Source organism: Gambusia affinis, linkage group LG14, assembly GCF_019740435.1.
Source record: "Gambusia affinis linkage group LG14, SWU_Gaff_1.0, whole genome shotgun sequence".
Taxonomy (NCBI): Eukaryota; Metazoa; Chordata; class Actinopteri; order Cyprinodontiformes; family Poeciliidae; genus Gambusia; species Gambusia affinis.
Window position 1 is genome coordinate 11988754 of NC_057881.1, and position 23179 is coordinate 12011932.

Here is a 23179-nt window from a genome sequence, read left to right on the forward strand (position 1 = left end):
CAGAATCACATAGTCAGCATTTTACCTGCATTTCATGAAACTCGTCATAAGCAAACATTGTGTCTTTTGTCTTTGGTGTGAATCAAGGAGTGTAAACCTGCAGTCCAAGGCATTATCATTACCGACTGTAAAGAGTATGAATAGATGTGAATCCATAGTGTCTTGACATTCTGTGTGCATGCCGAAGACAAGAACCCACTTTCATGTAAGAACCCACCAACTGAGAGAGACTGAAGTAGAGTACAATAATTTTCCTATCAGAATTTCTTTATTACTCATCTTCAAGTTAATAAAACACTTTTCTCATGCCTAAACTTCCACATTGTGGTCGAACTTTGTCATTAAAAATAATTTAAAAAGTAGATACATTTTATTCTGGAAGTGTTTTAATTTATTAACGACAAAGATTCTTCAAACTAAAACCCGCAGAAGCAAATGAAAGCTTTTGAGGGAACGGTGCAGCACAAACTGAGTAATTGTCAAAAACAGAAGCTGAAGACTTGCTTATTAGAACATAACCACTTTATTTATAATACAAAAAGTTTACTGGCCATTTTAATCCCTAAGCTCTGGTCTTTTTGTTATCATACTCACTCATCTATATATATCCTATTAATATATTTCACTTCAAAGTCTTTCCTTTTTTTTTCCTGTGACATTCACACTCCTCCAGGGTCAAACAACATCTCACAGCCTCCGTATCAATTATTAAATATTTTAAGAAGCATCCCACCTCCACCTCTGTCAACCCCCCCAGAGAACGATGCCGTTATCATTTTTGTCAGAGTCAGTTTCCATCTGCATCCGTCATCCCCCCCGCACACATTTACGAGTTATCAATCGCTGTGTCAGGATGCAAAATAACTGATGTTCTTCGGGGCGGGATTGGATGGGACTATCTTTGGCTTTCAATCAATGCATATTCTCTCTCTTCCTCTCTACTGTTCCACCACTCCCTCATAAATCTCAGCGCATTGTGGGGCTGTAATGTATTTGTGGGGGTGGGGAGGAGTGCCATGGGTGGGTGCAGACGGGGTGGAGGGTGCGGGGTGGTCTGGATGACAGAAGCAGTAGTTATATTATCAAACATTACACCTTAGGGCGAACACGGTATCAAGGGCTTTCAGGCTGTGCTTGCTTGGCTCAATGGCAAAAGAAGAGGCCCAGCTACAGCACGCAAGACAAGAAGGGATTACTTTTTGTCGTCCATAAATCAACTCTGCAGCTAAACAAATCTTTCTGACTGGATGGCAGAGTAAATACACAGGGAACAGGGATGTAATGCATGCTTGATGCATCTGGTTGTGGCTGCCTGGCTTCTTGCAGGAAGTGTGAAGAGACGTTCTGCCAGCAGTTAGAAGTTTGTTAATGTAGACTTTCCTACTCCTATATCCTTCTCCATCTTGTTGCGCATGATTGTGATGGGGTAGCCGTCTGTACAGTTGTGAAAGATCATCTCTAGAGGTGTGTGTTGTCTGTTCTGCTTGGAAATTGGGGAAGAAATGTATTTAATATTAATATAGACATAATAAAGGTTTCTGTGGAGGAGGTTTTTTTTAAGGGGGTTCAGGTTATAACTCTAAGGCACAGTATTCATGGCTGCTTAGAGCTTTGACTCTTGTCATTGTCTCTAGATATCTTTAGTTTGTTTTGTTTTGTAAATACTCATTTTGACATCTGCTTCATATTCCCAATCTGCTCATTTGCGTCCATTTTTCAGTTGCTTTCCTCTTGTATGCTTCATAATGAGGGGAGTAACTATGATTTTTGTCAAATTAAACCTGCCTTCTGAAGTACTATCCAGTTTGACTTTGTCTAGTGAAGAATTTTCCATTTTTATGAACCCCGGTTGTGAAGGTCTGTGAATTCATCTCGATATCCTGTTTCTATGTTTGAGATTCCTATTTTGATGTAAGAAGGGAAATAGTTTCTGTACTGTAGGTTGTGAGGACAGAGTCAACTTATAAAGAGAGACTGTTAGAATGACTGAAAACAGATTTTAACATTATAATTATAGGCTTTGTGACCGTATTTTGGTTAGCTGATCAAATAAAGTAACAGTGAAAGACAAGATACAAATAAATTACTTTTAATCCAGTGATTTTTGAATGCTTGCATTGTTGTAATTTAAATTTTATTTACTAATTTACTTGATACGGTTTTAGGCACATTTTTTGTCGCTACTTCTTACACTGAAAAAGTCATCAGTAGTCGTCAAGTAAGATATTGGCTCTCATTCAAAGTTAAACCATAAAATCAGGTAAGAGAGAAAAAAATCTGTGCGAGATTGAGAATTGTTTTTCTCAATCTCAAAACTTTTCCTTTCAGTTTTGTTTTTTTTTCCTTTAAATTATCTTCTCTGATGAACAGGAGAGCAAGACTTTTAAAAACCTTCCATAGCAGGATGGCAGATGTTGTAAAGTTGGAAAAGGTACAGAATAAGGGCATTACCAGTTGCAAATGTGCTGCAGTGCAACACATGGGGTTCCTTAATATTTGAGCAGGAGGAGAGGTAAGATAATGAGAAGCAAACCCAGGTCTTCACATAGGCAATTTAAGTTCAAATCGGACCTGAGGGACACGAAGGAAACCCAAGTGACATGTAGCCTGCTCAGAGTAAATCACCTCTTACATTGTGTCTGCACTCACCTGATAAGTTGTTAGGCTTTTACATTTCCTCGTGAAGAGGATTTTGTCACTCTAGTTGAAGACCCCACCAGGGACTCGAGACCTTTAATGACTATTTGGACTAGCAGCGCAGACAATCATGGATCCCTGCGGAAAACAATAATTGACTAAGAAGATGCACATCTGCCTTTAAAACTGTGGCAAAGCATATTCCTGTTAAAAATGAGCTCTGCAGGCCTCATATTGCCTGTTTATAGCACAATTTAACAGCAAATGCTTACTAAACAAATAGATGGCTCCCGTTTCATAGCATAGAAATGAAAAATGTGGTTTGAGAAATTCTTAAGATATACTAATTCTTTCTAACTTGTTGGAATTTGACAATTAAAACTGTTTGGTCTGAGTAAGGGTAAGGAAATGTAAAGACATGGTGAACATACACACTTCACTCACATTAATGTTGCGTTAATTTGGGGGCTCTCGGTCTTTTGCTTGAAAAGTTCTTCTTATATGGTGGAATAATTAGTCGAACTGCAATGTTGATAAATTTGGAGTGACCACAACTTAGAGTTTGTTGCAGATTTTCTCCTACAAAGATTGCTCTTATTATTGTGCCAAAATGGGCATTGCCATTGTATATGGATAACACTTTTCATGCCCAAAATCATTCAAAATAACAGAATAGAGGCAAAGAAAATAACATTACAAATGAAAAAGACTCAATATTAGCCAAATAGTTGCATATTCTGTATTTGTACATTTAAAATGAAATAAAGAGACATGAAAAGAAAAACCTTAAAAAAATTTAGGAAAAATGTGTGAAAACCTTAGTAAACAGTTTCTAAGCTTTGATATTATCACCTCCTTATCCAAAGTGTTTTAAGGTATGGCGACCTAACTGTATGAAAGAAAGTAATTTAAAACCTCCTTCAAAATCATCTTTTTAAAAAATGATTCTGTCATTTAGCAAATAGAAATAATTTTGATAGTGCTAACTGGACTAAGGCAAGAAATCTTTAGTCTGAAATAATGTGAGGCAGTGAGGAGAAAAGGTTAAATGTCATTTTTAGTAGTCTATAAATGTCTGTTTTGAACTGTGTGTAAGTGCTTCTGGCAGGAGAATGGTAGAAAATCCAGTGCAGCGTCTCGGTGGGAACGTTTATGGCAGGCTGCTGGAGACAGAACACATGAAGGATCATACAAAGCTGTAAAGTTAACTCTAAGGTATAAAGAAGCAGCACTTTGATCACAAACATAATTCCAGGAGACACTAGTCATGTATCACCGTCCAGTGAAACCTCAATAAGATTTGTTGACCTTCTTTGTGAATGCCAACAGGCATCCTTCCTTTACATTCCAGCAAACAGAGCTGTTTGCTTGTATGTTGTCTTCTGTATGTCTGGACATTGTTACCTGGATCCAGCTGGCCAGCTGCAATATTGCATTATTCATAAAACATAAACAGGCAAAATGGATTCCTCTGGTCCACTCCCCACCAAAGTCAGAAGATTAATGAGTCACTCTTTAGGTTATAATTCAAAGTTCATCCTCACATACATCATATTTTGAAGCACATAGATTATAGGAGAGAGAACATTTATCATATGACAGGGCCATACACAAGCTCTCCTGCGCACACAACACACACAAACACTTCTGGTTCCTAAACACACTCGCACACACTTACACAATCGTGCACACGCGATTTGTTTTAAAAGCAGACCTCACCAGAGTGGACCTCCTCTTTCACATCCACTTATTCTAATTTTAATCACATATCTCTGAAGCATTAAAGTGCCATTTACACAAACTGATGAGCGATAATAGTCTAAGAAACTGGCCATTTCTATACTCTGCTGCCCTCAAAGAGCCAGACGGATGATAATAATCCATCATAATAATCAAACCACCAAACACACACACACACACCCACGCACACACACAGTGTTATTCAGGTTCCTGTAACATTTGAACCCAGACTTTGTGTTTGGCTAATTGCAGTGTTATTTAATTTAAAGAGTTAATTATTTAACTTAATTTACTTTGAGATTTTTTTTCATTTTGTGTGTGTGTTTTTTTTTTTTTTTTTGTCTCATTAACCCTATTTATATCACTTAGAGAAGGTGAAATCACATTTACACCATACAGCACGAGCTGCAGTTTTTAGTTTTTAACATCCACTAAAACTGTTTATATATTAAAACTAGGGATAGGATATTTAATAAATAATTCTATATATTAGATAAAGTGACTTTTTTTTATTTATTTTATTTTATTTTTTTAGAAGAATGATGATTCCTTTTGCCATAAAGAAAAACATCATTCTTAAATCATTGGGGTTTTTATTATTTAAAAAGTGCAGTTCAGTAATTAAGCAATATCAATATTAATTATATGATTAATTACCGGTAATTTGGTATGTACTTTGTGATTTTAGTGTTTCAATTAGTCAAATCTCTAATTCTAAAACATTTTGTTTTTTTTCTGAGAGGTTTACCTTAGCTATATGTTAAGGTTCGTCTATAGTTTCCTCCTGTAGAAAATATTAGCATCTAAAAGAACATAGTAGATTACATTAAAAAAGAGCAAATCTGGTTAATAAAATTCATCCAGCTCATTACTATCGTCGTACATTTGACAAATTTCGTACATTCTGGTCCAACTGAATGTTTAAAAGGACTTGTGCTTTTAATGAATTTATTGGAACATGCAAGTTTACAGCAGTTCAACAATATGCATTTGGCTCAGATATGCTATGTACATTCTTCTTTGCTTGAATTGGATAAATGTATCTTAAATTTTTTTTGACACATAATCCCAGCTTTTCAAATTATTCTCCAAAATTTTAACATTTCTGACCATTCCAGAAACATATTGAGACCGCCTTATCCAACCCAAAACCATTTTTGATTTGAGTTTGCGATTGAACATTGTTAGAGGTTGTCAGTTTGCAGACCAAAAACCTTGTCTTTTTATGAATTATTATTTTTTTTTTATAGAACATTAAAAAGTTGTACATAGCTGTGAACTAGAAGAATTTGATAAACTGCTTTCCAAACACTTTCAAAATATCAATCTGTAAAGTCCGTTAGGCATCTTCATTCAGCTCTCACTTTGCACTGATGTCACTAAATAGTCCAGTTCAGCTAATTGCCTTCAGATGTGAAGGGTTTGTATTTTGTCAGCAGGGACAAAATCTGGTAAGAGTTAACCTGGATGGAGCTAGATGCAAAACAATCCTGAAGGAAAAGATGTTGAATGCTGCAGCAGGCTTGAAACCAAGTCTGAATTCACCTATCAACTGGTTATTACTCAAAACAGAGCCACAGGAAAATGCTTTAGATCCCACTTGGGTTCTGCAATGCCCCAGTCAAAATTCAGACTTAATTCCAGCTGCGAATCTATGACTCTCAGCTTGTTTATCATTAGAAAAACCATGTGGCTCAACAGTGTGTTGGTTAGGAAAAGTCCACAAGGAAATATTTTGTTCATAAAATACTGTATATTATAATGGCATACCAGGAAAAACAGCTATTTAAGTGTGTTTATTAAAGACATTTATGCCCAATAATGCTTTTTGCTACAATCAATATTTACTATAACTCTTAGAAGAATTTGAATTAATATGAGTTACAACAACATTTAATTTCCCTTTGGGATCAGTAAAATACTTTTTCATTTCAATTTGAATTTGAACTAACTTCGGACCCAAACTGTATTTTGTTGGCACCTGCGTATAACTACAAGGCCATCTAACAAGAGCAACAAAATGACTGAATGTATTTGACCCTATTTAGATTATTGAAATTAAATTTGTAGGAAAGTTGACTCAGATGTACCAGTGTGGAGGGGAACAGACTGTCCAGACATCCTTTAATGCAGTAGTGGAGGAAAACATGGAAAGCTGCAGCTTTTCAGCAAAAATTTGGACAGTGACATTCACATTTATGAACATGCATAAAGTTGACACAAAGAAGGCATTTCAACCATACTTGCAATACTTCATCTCTGAATACTAGCACGTTCACTGGATTAGCTACTGGTCACAAATGAAACACAGGCTTCATCAAGTTTTCTAGCAACTTCTACTGACAGCCGAAAACCTCTCAAACATCCCGGCAAACATTAACCCTGCCTCTTCAAATGACACGCTGCATTATGTTCTAATCTTGGCTCAAAAACCTAATAGGAAAGGCTAATTTGAGCAGTGATGGAGCTGAGACTACAGCTGAAGCTCCAGAATAGATGCAGATATGGTATCATAATCACAAAGCGGCCCGACGGCACACATTTAGAAACAAATTGGTCTCTTCACAAGTCCAATCACACTTTCGGAGCGCCGATGCCAGCAGATTGAATTCTCACTAAATTGGCATGGCAATGTCACAGATGCCACTTCAAATGAGGTTTGAACATATATTCATTCTGTAGCTCATTGGCTTATGTTAATCCTCTCTATTTGCCACTTGTCAGCGGCAAGTGTCATTTAGCACTGCCATCATCTCAGTCTCTCATTGACTCGCACAAGACGAGTCAGTCTTTCAATCAAGAGAAAGAGGACTCGGATCGGCTTAAAGTTTTCAGGCTGCTGATTAGATAATAAATTATGCCAGAAATGCTTCCAATTTGGAACAATTTGAAGACTTTGTGAAATGATTTAGAGGTTTAGAAAAGGACTGCATTGGGTAGGTCCACCCAGAACTGAGTAGAGACCACATACTTTTTAAGGAAAATGGATACCAGAAAGCTTGTTGTTTTTATTTTATTCCATGTATGTTTATTTGAGCAAGATTTTGCCTCCTGGAGTTGTGATGAGAGAAAATGTACTCTTTAAACTTTTCCTGCTCATCGATGTCATAAAACTACAGTTATTACCAGATATTTACACATAAAATGTGTCTGACTTCAAACCAGACTTAAATGTACCTGATATAAATCAATTGGGATTAACACAGTTGTTTTGTTTTGGGGTTTTTTTTAGTTCAAGAATAATATGAGATGTCATCGTCACCTCTATCAAACATTGATCTTTACTTCTGTTGCTTTAGTGTATGGTAATCTTGTTGGAATTGGGTGAAATATTTTCATCTCAGTCCACAAGCTCCTTACAATATTTTTGGGGAACTTTGACTTCATCAAAGCCTGATTGAAATTGTTCAACTGATTCGGGTTTATACTCACACATACCCTTTAAGCTTTGATCACAAATTTGTCGATGCACCTGAGATCAGGGCTTTGTCGTGGCCACTTAGTTGCTCAGTTTAGTCTGATTTTAAAGACAAAAACCTCACATAGAAAAGTTTTTAAAAAGTTTAATTTTTATTTTAAATCAATATCTCCTCTGCCTCACATCGCTGTTAATCTTACATAAGCAGGTGTTGTATTGGGTACTGGAGTTCAGATAAAATTACCTGAACTGAACAGTGCCTGCACATGGACAAATTCTGCTGGCTTCAACATACCCTATATCCAAAACATCTTGTTCTTTATTCTATTTTATATACTTAAAGGGCACATATAATAAGAGTAGTAGCATTTTCTGTGCGTCATCGTGTATATTTTAAATGTTTAAGTAAATGTCAACCCAAAAAAACTTTGACTTTTTGATCCTTTTCCTCATGCCTTCTCAGTCAGCAGTTTTCATCTGGAGGGTAAAATTAGCTCTCCTTGTATCTCTTTCAAACTTTAGCAGCCAAATCAACCTGCATTCAATGTACTCTGGAAAAACTACACGATCAGAAGTTGAAGCATTTCTTTAACCATATGAATTTAAGCGGCACACTTAAAAAAAAAAACTAAAAAAAACAGGGCTATTGTTTCATATCCCGCTGACAAAATATGACTAATTGCGCTGCTGCTTATAAATGTGTTATCCTGGGAAGAGAGAGGCTGGTGCTGATACTTTTCACTTGGCTATTTTTTCGCACAATAGCCGCAAATCTTATTTGTCCATTAATGTCTATCCTGTTTCATAAGGGTCTTAAATGATTTACAAACTATTGCAAACTATAAAAATAAAAATCACTTTTAATTTTTAGTAGCTGCAGCTGCAACTTGCTTTGCTTACCATGTCCTTTATTTCCCAGGGATTGAAAACATTGATATTTTATAAAGCTCACCAATGCGTGATGTTTTGTTCCTTTACCTGAACTAAAACGGTACCCAAAGGAATCATAAAGACCGTCTTCGGTACCATCGGCAGGTTAAGTTTAACATATTCTATTGGAAAATGCTCAGATAGAGAAAAGAGTGTTCTGAATTTTGTACATTTTTGCATTGCAGCACAGCTAGTGACTGCAGGAAGTCAGAAAAGTGGCAGTTTAAAACTCTAAGGAGGCATCATCTTAAAAATTGTTGGAGTGACCATAATCTATTTACTGATTTTCTCCTCGTATCAACTACTTAGAACAATTACTATAGTACTGATTGTGTCAATGCTGGTGTTGTTTTAGGTATTCTTTTTTTGTTTTTACTCCTGGTGAACAGTAGCCAACATAATTCACTTGTTTGATACATGGGAAGTACTTGTGACTCATATTAGTTTCCTGGTTTATTTCTATTGAATTTACTCACGGAATGGTTTGCTATGTTCTTTCATCCAAGCAGTATCCCCTGTGTATTTAGTCTTGCCTTAAAACGTTTAAAATTTATTTTAGGAAGTTCTGTCTTCACTGTATTTTTGGCAAGAAGGAGATGAAGGCAAGTTTCAATTAGGGTTACAACTCAAAGTTAACAACTTCAGATTTTTTGTTTGCCACAACTGTTGCACTCTAAAACAAACAGGTTTTGCTGATGAGCCTCATACTGAAGTGCTTGAGATCTGGCCGTGGTTAACAATTGAGGACTCAAAGTTGTTTCTGCAAACTCCTATGTCCTGAGTATGTTGATATATTGCTTTCTCTTTGGAGTTTTACAAAAATATATAATGTTTTTATTTTAGATGTTGGATCAAACTTTGAGAAGGAGTTGTTGACATTGTATGCATGCTTTGGGATCATAAGCAAGATCTTCTATTCGCAGACAACAAATATTTGTGAAAAGTTTCTAACGTAGTTCGTTTCCTAGGATACTAACACACGTTTTTACTCACTACATATAAATTCATGGTAGTTTGGTAATTATTTCTTAGACTATTTAAGTAGTTTGAAGTCCCTATAGCTGTGTTCTTATCAGAAATTTTCTTTTAAAAGTGTAAGTGAATTGTAGAAGGAAAAGGTAAATTCTCCATTATGTTTAGTTGTAGTTCATTCAGACGCTGTAATATAAACTAGACATTTCTCTACCACAATGCCAGAGTCATACAATTTTGAGTTACCAGCATTACCAAGTTAGACAGATGGACATCAATATAAAAAGACAAAATATTTAAGGTGAGAATTTTTGCTCACAATTTCATTATATGATCAAAATTTTCATTTCCAAAGCAAAATGTGTCTATAATTTGTCTATAAGTTCCAAAAGGATAGAACCACAAACATCACTTTGCTTATTATTTTACTTAGAAATGGCAGTTTAATTTTTGTATCCCTAGAAAAATCTAATTTTGGATTTCACTGGTAAAATCTGATTTTATTTTTCAGCATTAAAAAAAGACTCCCTGCTTTCTGTTTCCTCCTGTTTTTTGCCGCTCGGTTCCCTTGAGGATAATTGTGGGTCGGTCATATAATCACACACTGCTCATCAGCTCGCCTTTGATGAACAAATGAGAAGTCCTTCGCCCTTTGAAACATTTTTGTGCGGCACAGTCAGGCAATTAATGACTGTGCGCGTAAATCCAAAGTGTGAATCTGTGAGAAGAGACGAGCAGAGAAGGAAAAGAGTCAGAGAGGAGGGACAAAGGAGGAAGAGTATGTTTGGAGCTCCATAACCTCTGTTCCAGGTGTCTCTGGCCGCATGATTTCCTCCGTGCTCTGCAATCAGCTCCCTTAATGAAATAAGTAATTAACATATTATAATTGTGCTGCACTTTTATTTGACAGGAATCATTTTACATGTCTAATACTATGCTAATTTAATCTGTTTCTCACTTCACAAGATGACCTTTTGTGATTAAGCTTTGAGGGAGATTTCTGCTTTGTTCACGTTGTGGGTGTGTTTGGGTTTGAATGCAAAAGGAAAGGTTCATTTCAGGACTTAAGTTGGAACACTTGTTGTGTTTTACTGCAGACAAGGATTCAGAATTCATGGACCAAATCTTGTTTATTGTGTTGCTGTATATTCTGAGTTTTTAAGCAACATACACTGTAACCAGATATTAGAAACGGTGTATAAAAGTACATTATTTTTTTATTTTTTTTTTTTCAGTCTAAAATCAAATCAAATAAAACATTTTATATTTTAGTTCAACCAGGACTACCAATATCCTTTATGTTTGCCAAAAATCTGAATGTTTTTATATCTTTCTTTGATTGCATTTCATCAGTATTTGTTTGGATCACCCTACAAACTGTATGCCTGGAGTTAAATGTTTAGAAAGTCTTCCAGAGGTTTTGACATTAATTTGCTATCTCCTCCCTACCTACCAAACACGGTACCCCATCTGTAGAGTGAAGTAGTGATGTTACAACATTTACATTTCAAACCAAAAAAATCACAAACACCGACTTCTACTATTATTGAGTATTGGAACGCTATTGGATCAGAAATTTGCATATGGGAGAAAAATACAAGTTCCGCTTGCAGATTGTTTCACTTACAACATGGGAAACATGTCTTGTTATAAGTGAAATAATCTGCCAGTGGAACTTGAACGTTATTAAAAGTTAATATTAAGTAATTATTGACTTAAAGGAAAATCCTATAGCTGCCTGAAAAGCTACTTACAAGTTTGTTTTGTCTTGTTTTAAGAGCACTGAGATATTTAGACTATCCAAAAATACTTGGTAAGATTTTGTCCTTTTGCTGTGTACAAAAATAAAAACAACTGAAAACATCACATTTTAATCTCCAAAATACTCTTATGAAATCATCTACAAGATTGAACTGTTTTAATTGTTTGTTTTTCCATTTTTTCTTTGTCCACCCATTGCACATCTTTACTTGGGGTGCTACCGTACTTAATAAGATGGGTGTTTCTATATGATGCAACTCTATAAACTGTGGCTTCATTGTTTGTTTGTTTTTTTGATGACATTTTAGTTTATAATGTAGAAGCTGTTAAAATAAGTCCAGCTCTATCACTCCAGGAAGAGCAAAGGAACAAGCTGCAGCGTCCGTTCAAACGGTCTGTTCTCAGGTTTTCCTGGCAGCCATGCGGCCCCCTGGCTCCACAGTCCAGTCCTCCTGGCTGAGAGTCAAAATTGGCAAATCTGGCCTCTGTTTCAAGAAAACAAGCCGCCTATAGGGGATTAACACATAAACAATCATACATTTTAGAAAACATCATGATTTATGATAATCTAATGGGGAGTTTTGCCCTCCAGACAGAAATAAATAACTTTTTACATAATTAGAAAGGGTCAAATGGTCTGAGAGAGATGCAGGAAGTGGAGAGGAAGTAATCGGAGGAGCAGGCTGGCGTTGGGAAGGCTGACGGAATATGTGCCAGCCAGTAACAAGACAGCATATTGCCAGGCTTCTTGTTTTGCTGTATGATGGCTCTGAAGCCTCCGGGGTTCTCTGACAACATTACCATACTCCTCACCCCCCTGTACACAATGCTTGTGTCATCGCTGCCTCGGTGTGGCGCCGCCTGTTTCAGACATGACACCGCTGCTGTTTTAGAGTGTCACTTGTGGTTTCAGGCATGAGCTTATTAGTTCAATCAGACTCAGCGTGGATGCTTAGTGAGTGCCAACTTAAAATCAAGTGTGGGCTCGCTTTGTTCGAAAGCCAACTTTGCCAAATCTCCGTGTGAGTCTGTTAAGTGTAAAATTTGATTTTTTACAGGGAGAAGTGTGTGTGTCGGCGTGGGTGTGTGTTTTAAGTCTAAAATCAATGTGTGTGTGGTTTGATTACTGCTCGAAACTCTTGTCTGCTGAACTGGATGTAGCTTTGCTCTCACACTTTGCCACTGTGAATGCGTTTAGATGCATGTCATATTATTATCAACACAAGCAGCATTTAGAGAGTCATTATCAACCGCTGTCGTCATATAAAGGAAAGGTGATTCATATCAGTGTTGGGTTTTATCTTTATGAGAGTAAATCCTCCTTGTTAAGCCAAGAATTAGTCACTTTTCTTTACAAAACAAAAATACATCTCAATGATTGACAGAACGTTTGGTTGTGTCAATCCAGAAGTCGTATGTTCGTGCCTGAAGCTTTTGATGAACCCGAGGAAGACGGTCTCTGAATGTCTCAGAAGAGTTTTGATGGATCTAGTCAAAGTCCAAACTTTCTGAGTGTCACTCTCACACCTGGCAAGGTGTTCAAATACAAATCTTTGAATAGATTTGTACTGAAAAAACACAAATCTTTTCAAACATGGAAGAAATAAATTGAAACTGAAGAAAAATAAATCTGCGAGATCAAGTTGAATTGTTTATTTATTTGTCCAGTTTTTACTTTAATTATGTGTTTTAATGCACTTTGATCCAGCTCACATGACTTAAATGTGCCCAATAAATGAACTGAGACTGAAATTGGCATTGTGTGCTGTGCAAAGCAGATAGAAGCAGAATGATGATAGAAAACACGCTCGTATATTATTTGTTGTGTATTAAAAGCTGCTTCTCTATTTTCGAGTAAGAATAAAACTTTCCTATAAAGGCAGCCACCATGTTTTAAAAGCTTTCACTGACCAGAGCAAGTGCTAACCCTGCCCACTGGATCTGATGGGAAGGGCTGACATATTAATTACAAGACTATTCAGTGCAGCACACAATCATAAAACAAAGGACTCGTTAGATATAATGTGGTTTGTGGTAAAGGCGTCTTTGCTTGAATGGATATTTATCTTACAAACCCAACTTTTTTTTGTTTTTTTCCCTTTCTACTGAGGTAGTTTTTGAAAGACATAGCATTTAAGAACATTTCTTACTAAACATGAGAAAGTTTAGTAAAAACTTGACGTCTGTCAGTGTGTTTCATACAATTTGTGGGTCGCTTCGTAGCGTCAGCTTTAATGACTGACTGGTCTGTGCCCAGCTGCCTTCAACCCAAGCTGTCATCAAGCTGTCGTCAAACTGACTGTGGTCTCCTGTTGGACTTTTGTTACATTACAGGAGTACAGGATCGACAATTATTAACACCCTGACACAGTCATTGCCAGATCCACATCTATTTAATTTATTCAGCATATGGGAAAATTGTATTGATCACAATTTAGTGCACATGAAATTCCTTCCATATTAAAACTACTAGTATTTCGATTCAACATGTGTATCTCACAAACCAGTTGCATAAACACACTTAATTAATAATCTGCCAAGTTGAGATCCTGAACCGGATGGTCAAAAATCTCCCTTGACTTCTTTTCGTTTTACTTTCCCATGTTAATCAATATAAAAAACAAAGACTGATTATATCAGGTAGTTTTGTTTGTTTTCCTAATATGGAACAAGATTACAAAGCCGTGATGGTTCATCATACTTCATCAATGTGTCAAAAAGTCAAATCTCCTCACATTCACAAGTCGAATGTGATGGCATCCGCCAGGCAGCAGATTCACAGCCGTGACAATGTGTTAAACATCTGGCATGTGAGTGATCAGGAAAACAAAGAGGGCCTCTGAGACGGCAAGGATGCAAGGAAAATGATACCTTTAGAAGTGGGGGGCAAAAAATAAATAATCTGACAGGCTGAAATTGTATTTTTCTAATTTAAGTTACAGGCTAAATGACGATTTGTTTACTTTTGTCAGGATTTTAATGCAGGTGTTCTTCTTCTTTGTACATGCAAGCATTCTCATTGTGCTTGAGCCCGTTTCTGTTTGTGCCTGCGAGGATAAAAGAGCTTAAGGTTTGGCACGGTTTGTTATTCTACCCAGCCCTCAGTCACGCAGCCGCTCCATGAGAAAGGAGAATAACGCCGGAGAACCATCCTCCTCTGTGGCGCTTCCCTCTCTCTCCCCCTGCAGTGTGTGTGAGTGCTATCCATCTGTCAGTTGTCAGTGCCAGGGAGTGATACAGAGAGCTGTCACTTCTCATCAGCCTGCATTGGAGAGGCCTTTTGCAGCTGCCCTGCCTGACTCGAGGCCAAAGGAAATGTGGACAGGGTGGGGTGAGCTGAGGAGAAAGAGGAAGGGGGGAAAAAAAGACAGAAAGAGGAGAGGGGGAGACAAGGGAGCAATTAAAACAGAGACAATTAAAGAAAGCTGGGGAAAGATTGGAACCAGCACAGGACACGTAACAGATTGTACGTATCATATTACTTTTCCTTGTTTCTGGTACTGTCAGTATGTGCCGCGCAGGGCATTAAGCCATGTTATCGCCCCCTGTTGGTGACCAGCGGGAACTGCAGCAACAGCTGCAGGGGATTCTTCTGTAACGTTTCCATCAGTTGGAACTTAGGAGGTTGGAAAGCACCAGAATTGCTCTGCACATTCCTACAGAGACGGCTTGAAAGACGACTGCAAAACATGATATAAAGTTAGCACAAGAAGAGTTACTGTGCTGCTGTGTGACTCAGAACAGAACGGCTCCCTCCAGGTCAGAGGTCAGCCTCTGCCTCTAGTGGAGGAGTGAATGTGTGTCTTGTCATGATGTGTTGTATTTTAACCTACTTCATGTTGTCAGACAGGTCCAACTTAAGGAATATCTTGATTCTATAGGTCTGGCAGTTATCACATCTGTTCAAAGTGAATGATAAATGTAGTTAATCACATTATTTCATGATTTGACAGGTAGTTAGAAATTTGTGTGGGATTATTACTTTTTCATTTTTATTCAGTACTGATATTAAGTTAAAAAAATTTGTTTTAAATCTGATAAAGTTTGAGAATGAATTAGAGATTCTTAAAAAGGAGTCCTAAAACAACATCGCACCATTATTTAAAATATTATTGTTTTAATTCAGACTTTAGAAGACAATGAGAAATAAACGGGAAAATATCCTTTTATTTGCATGACTTTAAGTTAGCCAGTATGCTGAGTTAAGTCATGATTTATAGACTTTTGTGGATAAAGACACTTCATATTACACTCCACACCAGGCAAAAACACAAAAACAAAACAATAGTATTAAACAGATGTTTTCAACTGGGCAAAATCACAATTTGTTAGTGATAGCTGCATGACTTGGATGTCATTTAAAATTTATCTGCTATACCAATAAAAATTCTTGTTACCTTAAGTGCATTAAGTGATTTTTGATCCTTTTAAATAATCAATAGAGGAAGTCGCAATGAGAATCTGATGAGAACGGAAATGAGAGCAGCATTATTAGCATTCAGCTTTCTGATAGGTTGAAAGGATTACCAGCTTTTTTAGACATACTGCAGTAAATGTTTAATGTGTCCAGAGCTTTTCAAAACTATCCTTTATTGTTGTCATATTTCAAACCGTTAGAGTATTGTATTAACATTTTTTCTGATAGAACAGGTAATGCAGTCTCAAGTCTTCTGCTGCCTCAAACAGGTTTTCTTCCAACATTTTTTTTTTTTTTTTGTTCGGTTGCATCACTGTTCCCTTGAACTCTGATTAGCTTCTTTCTTCATGCTGAAGAATAGCATTCCTGCACCATGATGCTGCCACCACCGTGTTTCACAGTAAAGGGTGATGTGCTCAGAAAGATGTGTGTTGTTAGTTTTCTCCCACAGTTAGTGTTTTGCATACAATTCAGAAGGTTTCACTTTGGTCTCATTTGAGCTTCTCCAAAGTAGCCATGAACAATGTCAGCTTCAGAGCAAACGGGAAATGAATACATATGCACATGTAATCTACCAGAATAAATTGAAACGGCATCTTCCATATTAAACCTCAATAATATGTATTAAGGATCTGCGGTTGTGACGAGACAAATTGTGGAAGGGTTAAAACCTTCCACAATTTCCTTTGCTTCTGTGCAAAGCAGTGTATTTTGTGATGCAGGTCTGTTTTACAGCGAGAACGTTATCAGTGAATATTTCATCTCCTTTTCCCTCCCAGCCCTTCCAATGAAGCCACCTTCAGGAACATCAACATGACAAGCATGACGAGTCCTGAGCAGCAGCAAAGGATATGAACGCTGAGCCTCAGGGGCCCTCTCTGTGAGAAACCCTATTTTTTATCTTTCATCTCTCTGTTCAGTCCTTTCAAATAACTCCATAAAAGAAAGAAAAAGATAATCTACAGCTGCTGGAGCTTTTGATATTGATAGTTTTTATTTTGGTTTTTTTTTCTCCAGCCGAAGATATTGATCTGCTGTTGCTCTGAGAAATGGTTCACAGATTTTTCCACGAGACAAAGAGAAAGATGTGCACAAAATCCCGTAGTTCCAGAGGAAGGAAATTCATAAAGAAGAGTTAGGAGGCAGCAGCTGCTGCTTTCCTGCAAAACCCGAGACGTGCATCGTCATTCTCTGTCCTCTAATTCTTTTTCATTCAAACAGGTATGAGTAATTCGGCAACATGATTGCCACTTTCAGCAACGCCATAATTCAGAATGAGGCTGTTATGCTGCACATTTCAGGGGTAAAAAAAATAATAAAAAAATTGTTCACGTTGCAGCAAATTGCCGGCTCAGCAGAGTTTATGAATCATTTGGCAACACGACAGGAACAGAATCAGAGCGCTGGAGTTTTACAACCGCTGTGATGAATACTTCACATCAGTGGGGGAAAAATGTAATCGTATTGTACAGCACTTTAAATAGAAAAGCATCTAAAAAGCAAAGCCGGGGGTTGAGATGTTCTAAACTCCTGTATTTGTGTGTGTTCCGCAGTAAAGGGACACGTTTCCCCCCGCCCCCTTTAACTTGTCATTAGGACATGAATGCTGATTGCACAATGCAAAAGCCTTAAAATAATGAGACCATCTGCTTTTAGAATAGCTCCTGAAAAAAAAACCTTGGCTTTAACCACACAATGCTGAATGCCAGTGGGCAAAAAAATCTACTGGGAAAATGAGGGTTTGAATTACAGCACTAAACAGTCGTCTGCAAGCTGGCAGCAAAACTTTGGTCTGCTGGTCTTCATGTGAATAAGTATCTCCTATCTTAGAACACAAGAAACGCGGGACAAATGTTTAGCCCACAAACGGAAGATAAATTGCATACGCTGCAATGTCTTTGCAGCACAAAAAGGAAACGTTCTGCTGATTGCTTGAACGGTAAAAGAGAGAAAAATAAAAATGATCTAATTTCATTGCGTGTAAGTTGCAGCCAAATTAACAGTGAGTGATTATGTTCTCAGAGGATAATACCAAAAAATGTTTGCACTTGGACCAGATTTACTAAACGGTGCATATGAGCATGAGATCACCTTGCAGAAACTGCAGACCTGCTAAGAGTGCCAAGGCTACCAACTAAACGCCCAGCAAGGCTTAAGGAAATATGTTGCATTTAATAGCCTGTGAAAGGGCTGCTTTATTCAAGAAATAAACTTTTACTTTTTCATAAACTGTAATGGGTGATTACAGCTCAGCAGCATTTAGATTTAAAGCTATTCCTTTGTAGCTGGAAAGTCTTGTCTCCATAAATACAAAGATTCCAACTGTACCGTCAAAGCTTCAAGGCCTTGATTTCACTTGGACTATTTTTCAGTGAGCTTCTGCTCAGTTATTAAGTCACGCCAAGTTTATTTGTGTGGCTCATTTCGGCAACAAAGCAGCGTAAAGGGCTGCACATGACAAACACGCAACACTGTACCCAGTTATGAACTAGCAGCAAACGGTACATTTTGTCAAACACAATCATTAAAATCATTAAAAATAATTAGCATTAAGTATATTAACCAGTGTTCTAGTAACTATCAATCAAAGTCAACTATAAAAAGGTAGGATTTTAGCCTTGACTTAAAGGAACTCTGTTTTCTGGAGGTTTGTTCCAGATTTGCGGTGCATAGAAGCTGAATGCTGCTTCTCCATTATTTGGTTCTGGTTCTGCTCTGAATACAGAGCAGAACCAGAAGACCTGAGTGTTCTGGAAGGTTGATTCATCACCAGAAGGTCTTTAATGTATTTTGCTGTAAAGCCATTCTGTGATTTATAAAATGACAGAATTATTCGCCCTAGCTGCATTTAGCCAGTGTAAGGACTAAAGAACTGTGGTGATCTGCTCTATTTTCCTAGTTTTAGTGAGAAGGCGAGCAGCAGCGTTCTGGATCAGTAATAGTCTAGTTGTTGGAGAAAGATATATAATCTTTCTCTGACAGTTAGAGTCAAAGCCCAAACCTCAGTTCGACAGAGAATTCCTGGCTGGACCTGAAGACGGAGCCTGAGCAGTTTTACATGGAAAAATGAAGAAAATTGCAGCGTCCAGATGCTCAAACTCGATTAAAACCCATTAAAACGGACTCTGTGCTGTGACCGAAGCTAAAATTTGTTTTACCAAAATACTTTTTTGAAGGAAGTAAGAATTCATGTAATCATTGTCCTCTGTCACTTATTTTCATTAAATTATTTTGTAGAATTCAGTTTGGTAGCTTTTTTATATCTAAACATTTTTGTTTAAAAAAAAGCCCGATTTTGTTGATTGTGACAGATTTGTGAAAGCAAGTAAAGAGGTGAAACACCTAGATGAACTATTACTGATCCAGAACGCTGCTGCTCACTTTCTCACTAAAACTAGTGTCTGTAAAAAGTATGTACTTCTGTCCTTTGTATAGACAAGAAGCATTCTTCCCTCTCAGAAACGCTTTCAGATAATCTATAGCTGATAAATATGAGTTGCTTTTTCCGTCTGTTGTGTAGGAAGATTTCTAGTCTGAAAGTCTGGAGTACCACATTCTGTGTCTTAAGACTCCTCTGATCTCAGTGTGTGGATGTGTGTGCGTGTTTGTCTGACATTAGCAGGATAAATAAAAATCAAATGCTGCTTTGAGAGGAGAAAAACATTGCACACCTTTAAGAAAGCTTTCTTCAAAGCCCCTCAACCAAAGCCAGAATTTCCTTCTTGAAGCATCGGTGAAATCAAAAACAACCAACATCACATTTATGCTCCTGTTTAGTTACAAAGATGTGTGAGGTTTTATTTATTTAATTTTTTTTTCTGGAAAAATCCTTGCTGCTGTCGGAGAGCAAACGCATTATCAAAAAAAGTTTCCAACTACAAACACAAAGTTAAAATCGCTCAGCTTTTCTTTTCCCTTTTGTTTCAAGTGTTTCAGAGACGGTTTTTGTTGTGTTGATTTCTCTTAAAAGGGTTGCAAATTGTGACAAATTAGTGTTCCCTTAATATCCTTCCTCATATTTGATGATTGACATTGTTAAGTGGATTCAAATTGCCATCTTTGATAATTAAAATCCCACAATAAAAAAATAGAATCGCGTGCAGCTAAATGGATTGAACCATGGTTTAAAAAAGCAGGCACAAATGAGGGATGGGAAGATGCTCTTTACATTAGAAATACTTTTCTCAGTAAGTCTTGTTGGAGGAAGAGCTTCTTAGTCTGTTTCCAAAGCAGCTTCTACTGCACAGGAGAGAAACAGACACGCAGGGAGAACCAGGAGGAGCTTTTGGCCTAAATAGACGCCCTCGTGGGAAGAGCTGAGAATCTTTGATTCTCTTTGAGCAGGCATTTTGTCATGTTTTATGTCATTCAACTAATAAAACATAAGTCCTTGACTAAAGACTTGGACTCCCTCTGGACTTTGCGCTGTACGGACGTCTTTGATTATTCTTAGACATGCTCCTTCCTCTCACTTCTGCAAATATCTAATGCAAAGTTTACTGCCTAAACATATTTATTTGTTTTGTATTTGATGATTGTTTTTATTCTGTTTGTGAGAGAATTGGTGTCATTGCTCCTTTTAGAGCTCTGCTGCGAAATCTGTCGGCTCAAAACCAAGTCCTTGAATTTCTGGGCCCAAAAATAATTAGCAAAATTAAATGATCAAGCTGGAGAAAATTCTGATTAATCAATTCTTTGATATGACACTTTCAGTGACTGTAAGTTACATAGTGACACTGAGATATAAAGTTAAGTGCAATCAGCGAATTCTCGGTAAGACAAGTTGTGGTCCCCATGACCTGAGCTGGGCGGAGCTTTTTTATATTGAATGAGAGAGACCCAAGATTAGATCTGTGAGGAACCCCACATGTGATTTTTGTTTTCTACAATTATTTTGAATTACCAAATTACCAAAACATTTTGCAGAGTACTAAACAATCCCTCCTCGCATCTTTGAAATGTTGTGGTTTACCCAGTAGTAGGGATTTTACTTAATAGTTTATAAATCTGTTTTGTTCTAGCCTCACACCCTTTATGTTACTTTAAATTTAATGTAAGTTTGGTGCATCATGGTGGCTTTCCTGCGACCGGCCCAGCAATAATTCTCTCACCTGTACACACATATGCTCTTTAGTTTCTCCGTGGTTTGCAGCTTTTTATTGTTATAAAACGTTTGGTTTTCCTGTAAGTGATTCACCTTAAAATGAAGACAGATTTATACAGACAGCGAAGCGTATTATAGTGCGGTAAAAGGTGGATTTCCAAGCCTGAAATCCAACGGTTTCGCCGCTGGCTGTTTTCTCTGCCTCAGAGACATTTTAAACTGCGAAATGTGAGGGGGTTGGGAATTTCATTGTTAAGTGGGCTTGGATACAGCTAAGAGCCGAGAGCTGGTGTTTAACAGGACTATTAACAGAGAGATGGGAGATCAATACAGCAAGGTAGAGAGGAGGCCCCGTCTCTGTCACCGTGATGTGTTATTAGTGCCTGACAGAAGAGCGATCTGGCTTCCTTCCAGTTCCCCGGTTTTGTCACGTACTTTGCTCCACGGCAATTATACCAGAAGCCCCTCTTTCCTCTTTAAGCTCCAGATTTAAGGCCTGTAAATAACCATTTCATAAATTACAACATACATTAACAAGTGTTGGAGCATGATGGGCTCCCCTAGCATAACAAATAACACCTTTACCTCAGAGGTCTATGCTCTGCCTTTAGAACAACTGCAGTATACAGCTGTGATGCCTCCAAGGACCTGTATAATGCAGATAGTCTCTCTCTCACAGCCAGGATTTTAATGTCTTTCCCCACCTTTAGGAACCAAATGATGTTAGAGCATACCCCGAGGTACCAAGAGGCTTTACATGAATCCTGTTTCTGATGAATACAGGAAGCATCCCAGGAAGCTCAGCTATATTCTCATTTCGGAGCTTAAGCAGGAACAGCACAAACCTGCTGCTCTGTTTGACTTGTTAAAAGATGTAACCGCTGGCAGGAATTGATTTTAGCCTATGTCGGTGCACAGGATTACCTCGAAGTGTTATATTTTTAGAAATTCCTCCAGGATGTCAAGTGAGGTCAAAGAATGCTAGCAGGAGGTCACTGTGTGTTAAGAGTAAATCCTTCAAATAAACCAGTAAAATTATTTAAATAAAACAGAAAAATCTTGAATTCATGATAAAAACACACTCACTTTGAGCATTATATAACAATAACATAGCACTTTTGTGCTATTTTGTATGTTTTTCAGAGCCTGAACAACATAATACAACTTTAATGTTTTGCAGAGTCCTTAATACAGACTGTCACAGTTAAATATAATTCTTTTCCTAACCAACAGACATCACTTCCACAAGTGCAAAAACTAATCTGATCTTAGTTGCAGATCCCCCTGGAGCTTATCTATATTTTGTCATGCTATAAACAAAAACTGTACTGTATTTTATTGGGATTTCATATGATAGGTCATCATGAAGTTTGTCATACATTTGTATTCAGGTCACCTTACTCTAAAAATCAGTGCAACAATTTTCCTTCAGAAATCACTTAATTAGTCAACATATTTGTAACTAAATCTCTGCATAAGTACAGCTGTTCTGTGAAAAGCTTGGAAAACGGAACCCAACAAACAGCATGATGAAGAACAGAGGAGTCGGATCAGGGATTAAGTTCTAGCAGAATTCAGTTTATCCGAGAATGGAAAGGGCGTGGCTCAATGTTAGTCCAACCAAAACATGACCAGCCACCTGCATGAGCAAGGAGAGGATGAATCTGAAACATGCACAATCAGAGAAGCATCCAAACAGACCAAACTAATTCTGGAACGGCAGCAGGGAAACTCTGTTAACATGACAACTGTTAGCCTTGCACGCCAAAGATCTACACTTTATGGAAGAGTAAAGTTGCAGTTTGTCACAGGCTATGTAGGAGACACGGCGAACATGTAGAAGATGTTCAATGATAACGGGATGAATAGAGCTCAACGAAAAGGGGATCCTGGAAGAAAAACACTACGAGGCTGTGCAATACTTGAAGGCAACAACATGGCCCAGTAAATATCCAGACCTAAGTCCAATGAATTTGTATTTGCGAAGAGCAGTGGGAATAAATTTTGCTCTAGATGTGCAAAGGCAGTGGAGAAAACCCCCCAAATCATTCTGGGCACAAAAACACACATTTGAGTTAACAGTTGTAACATGATAACTTGTGGAAAAGTTCAAGGGCTTTGAATACTAATTAACAAAATCAAAATGCAACAAGAGGATGAGTCATAAGAGAGGATCAGGAAGGAATAATCTCATCAATAA

General features: G+C 37.5%; 1 long non-coding RNA gene across 4 annotated transcripts in view; it reads left to right on the forward strand.

Moving 5' to 3' along the window:
* Positions 1-23179, forward strand: part of LOC122844181 — a 45005-nt gene that overhangs the window by 16974 nt on the left and 4852 nt on the right. For 3 of the 4 annotated variants that reach the window (XR_006372825.1, XR_006372827.1, XR_006372826.1), the window contains exons 2-3: positions 16655-16755; positions 16893-17096. This is a non-coding gene — a long non-coding RNA (uncharacterized LOC122844181). Of the gene's footprint in view, positions 1-16654; positions 16756-16892; positions 17097-23179 lie in introns of those variants that run through there. The other variant, XR_006372824.1, reaches the window with a different exon arrangement.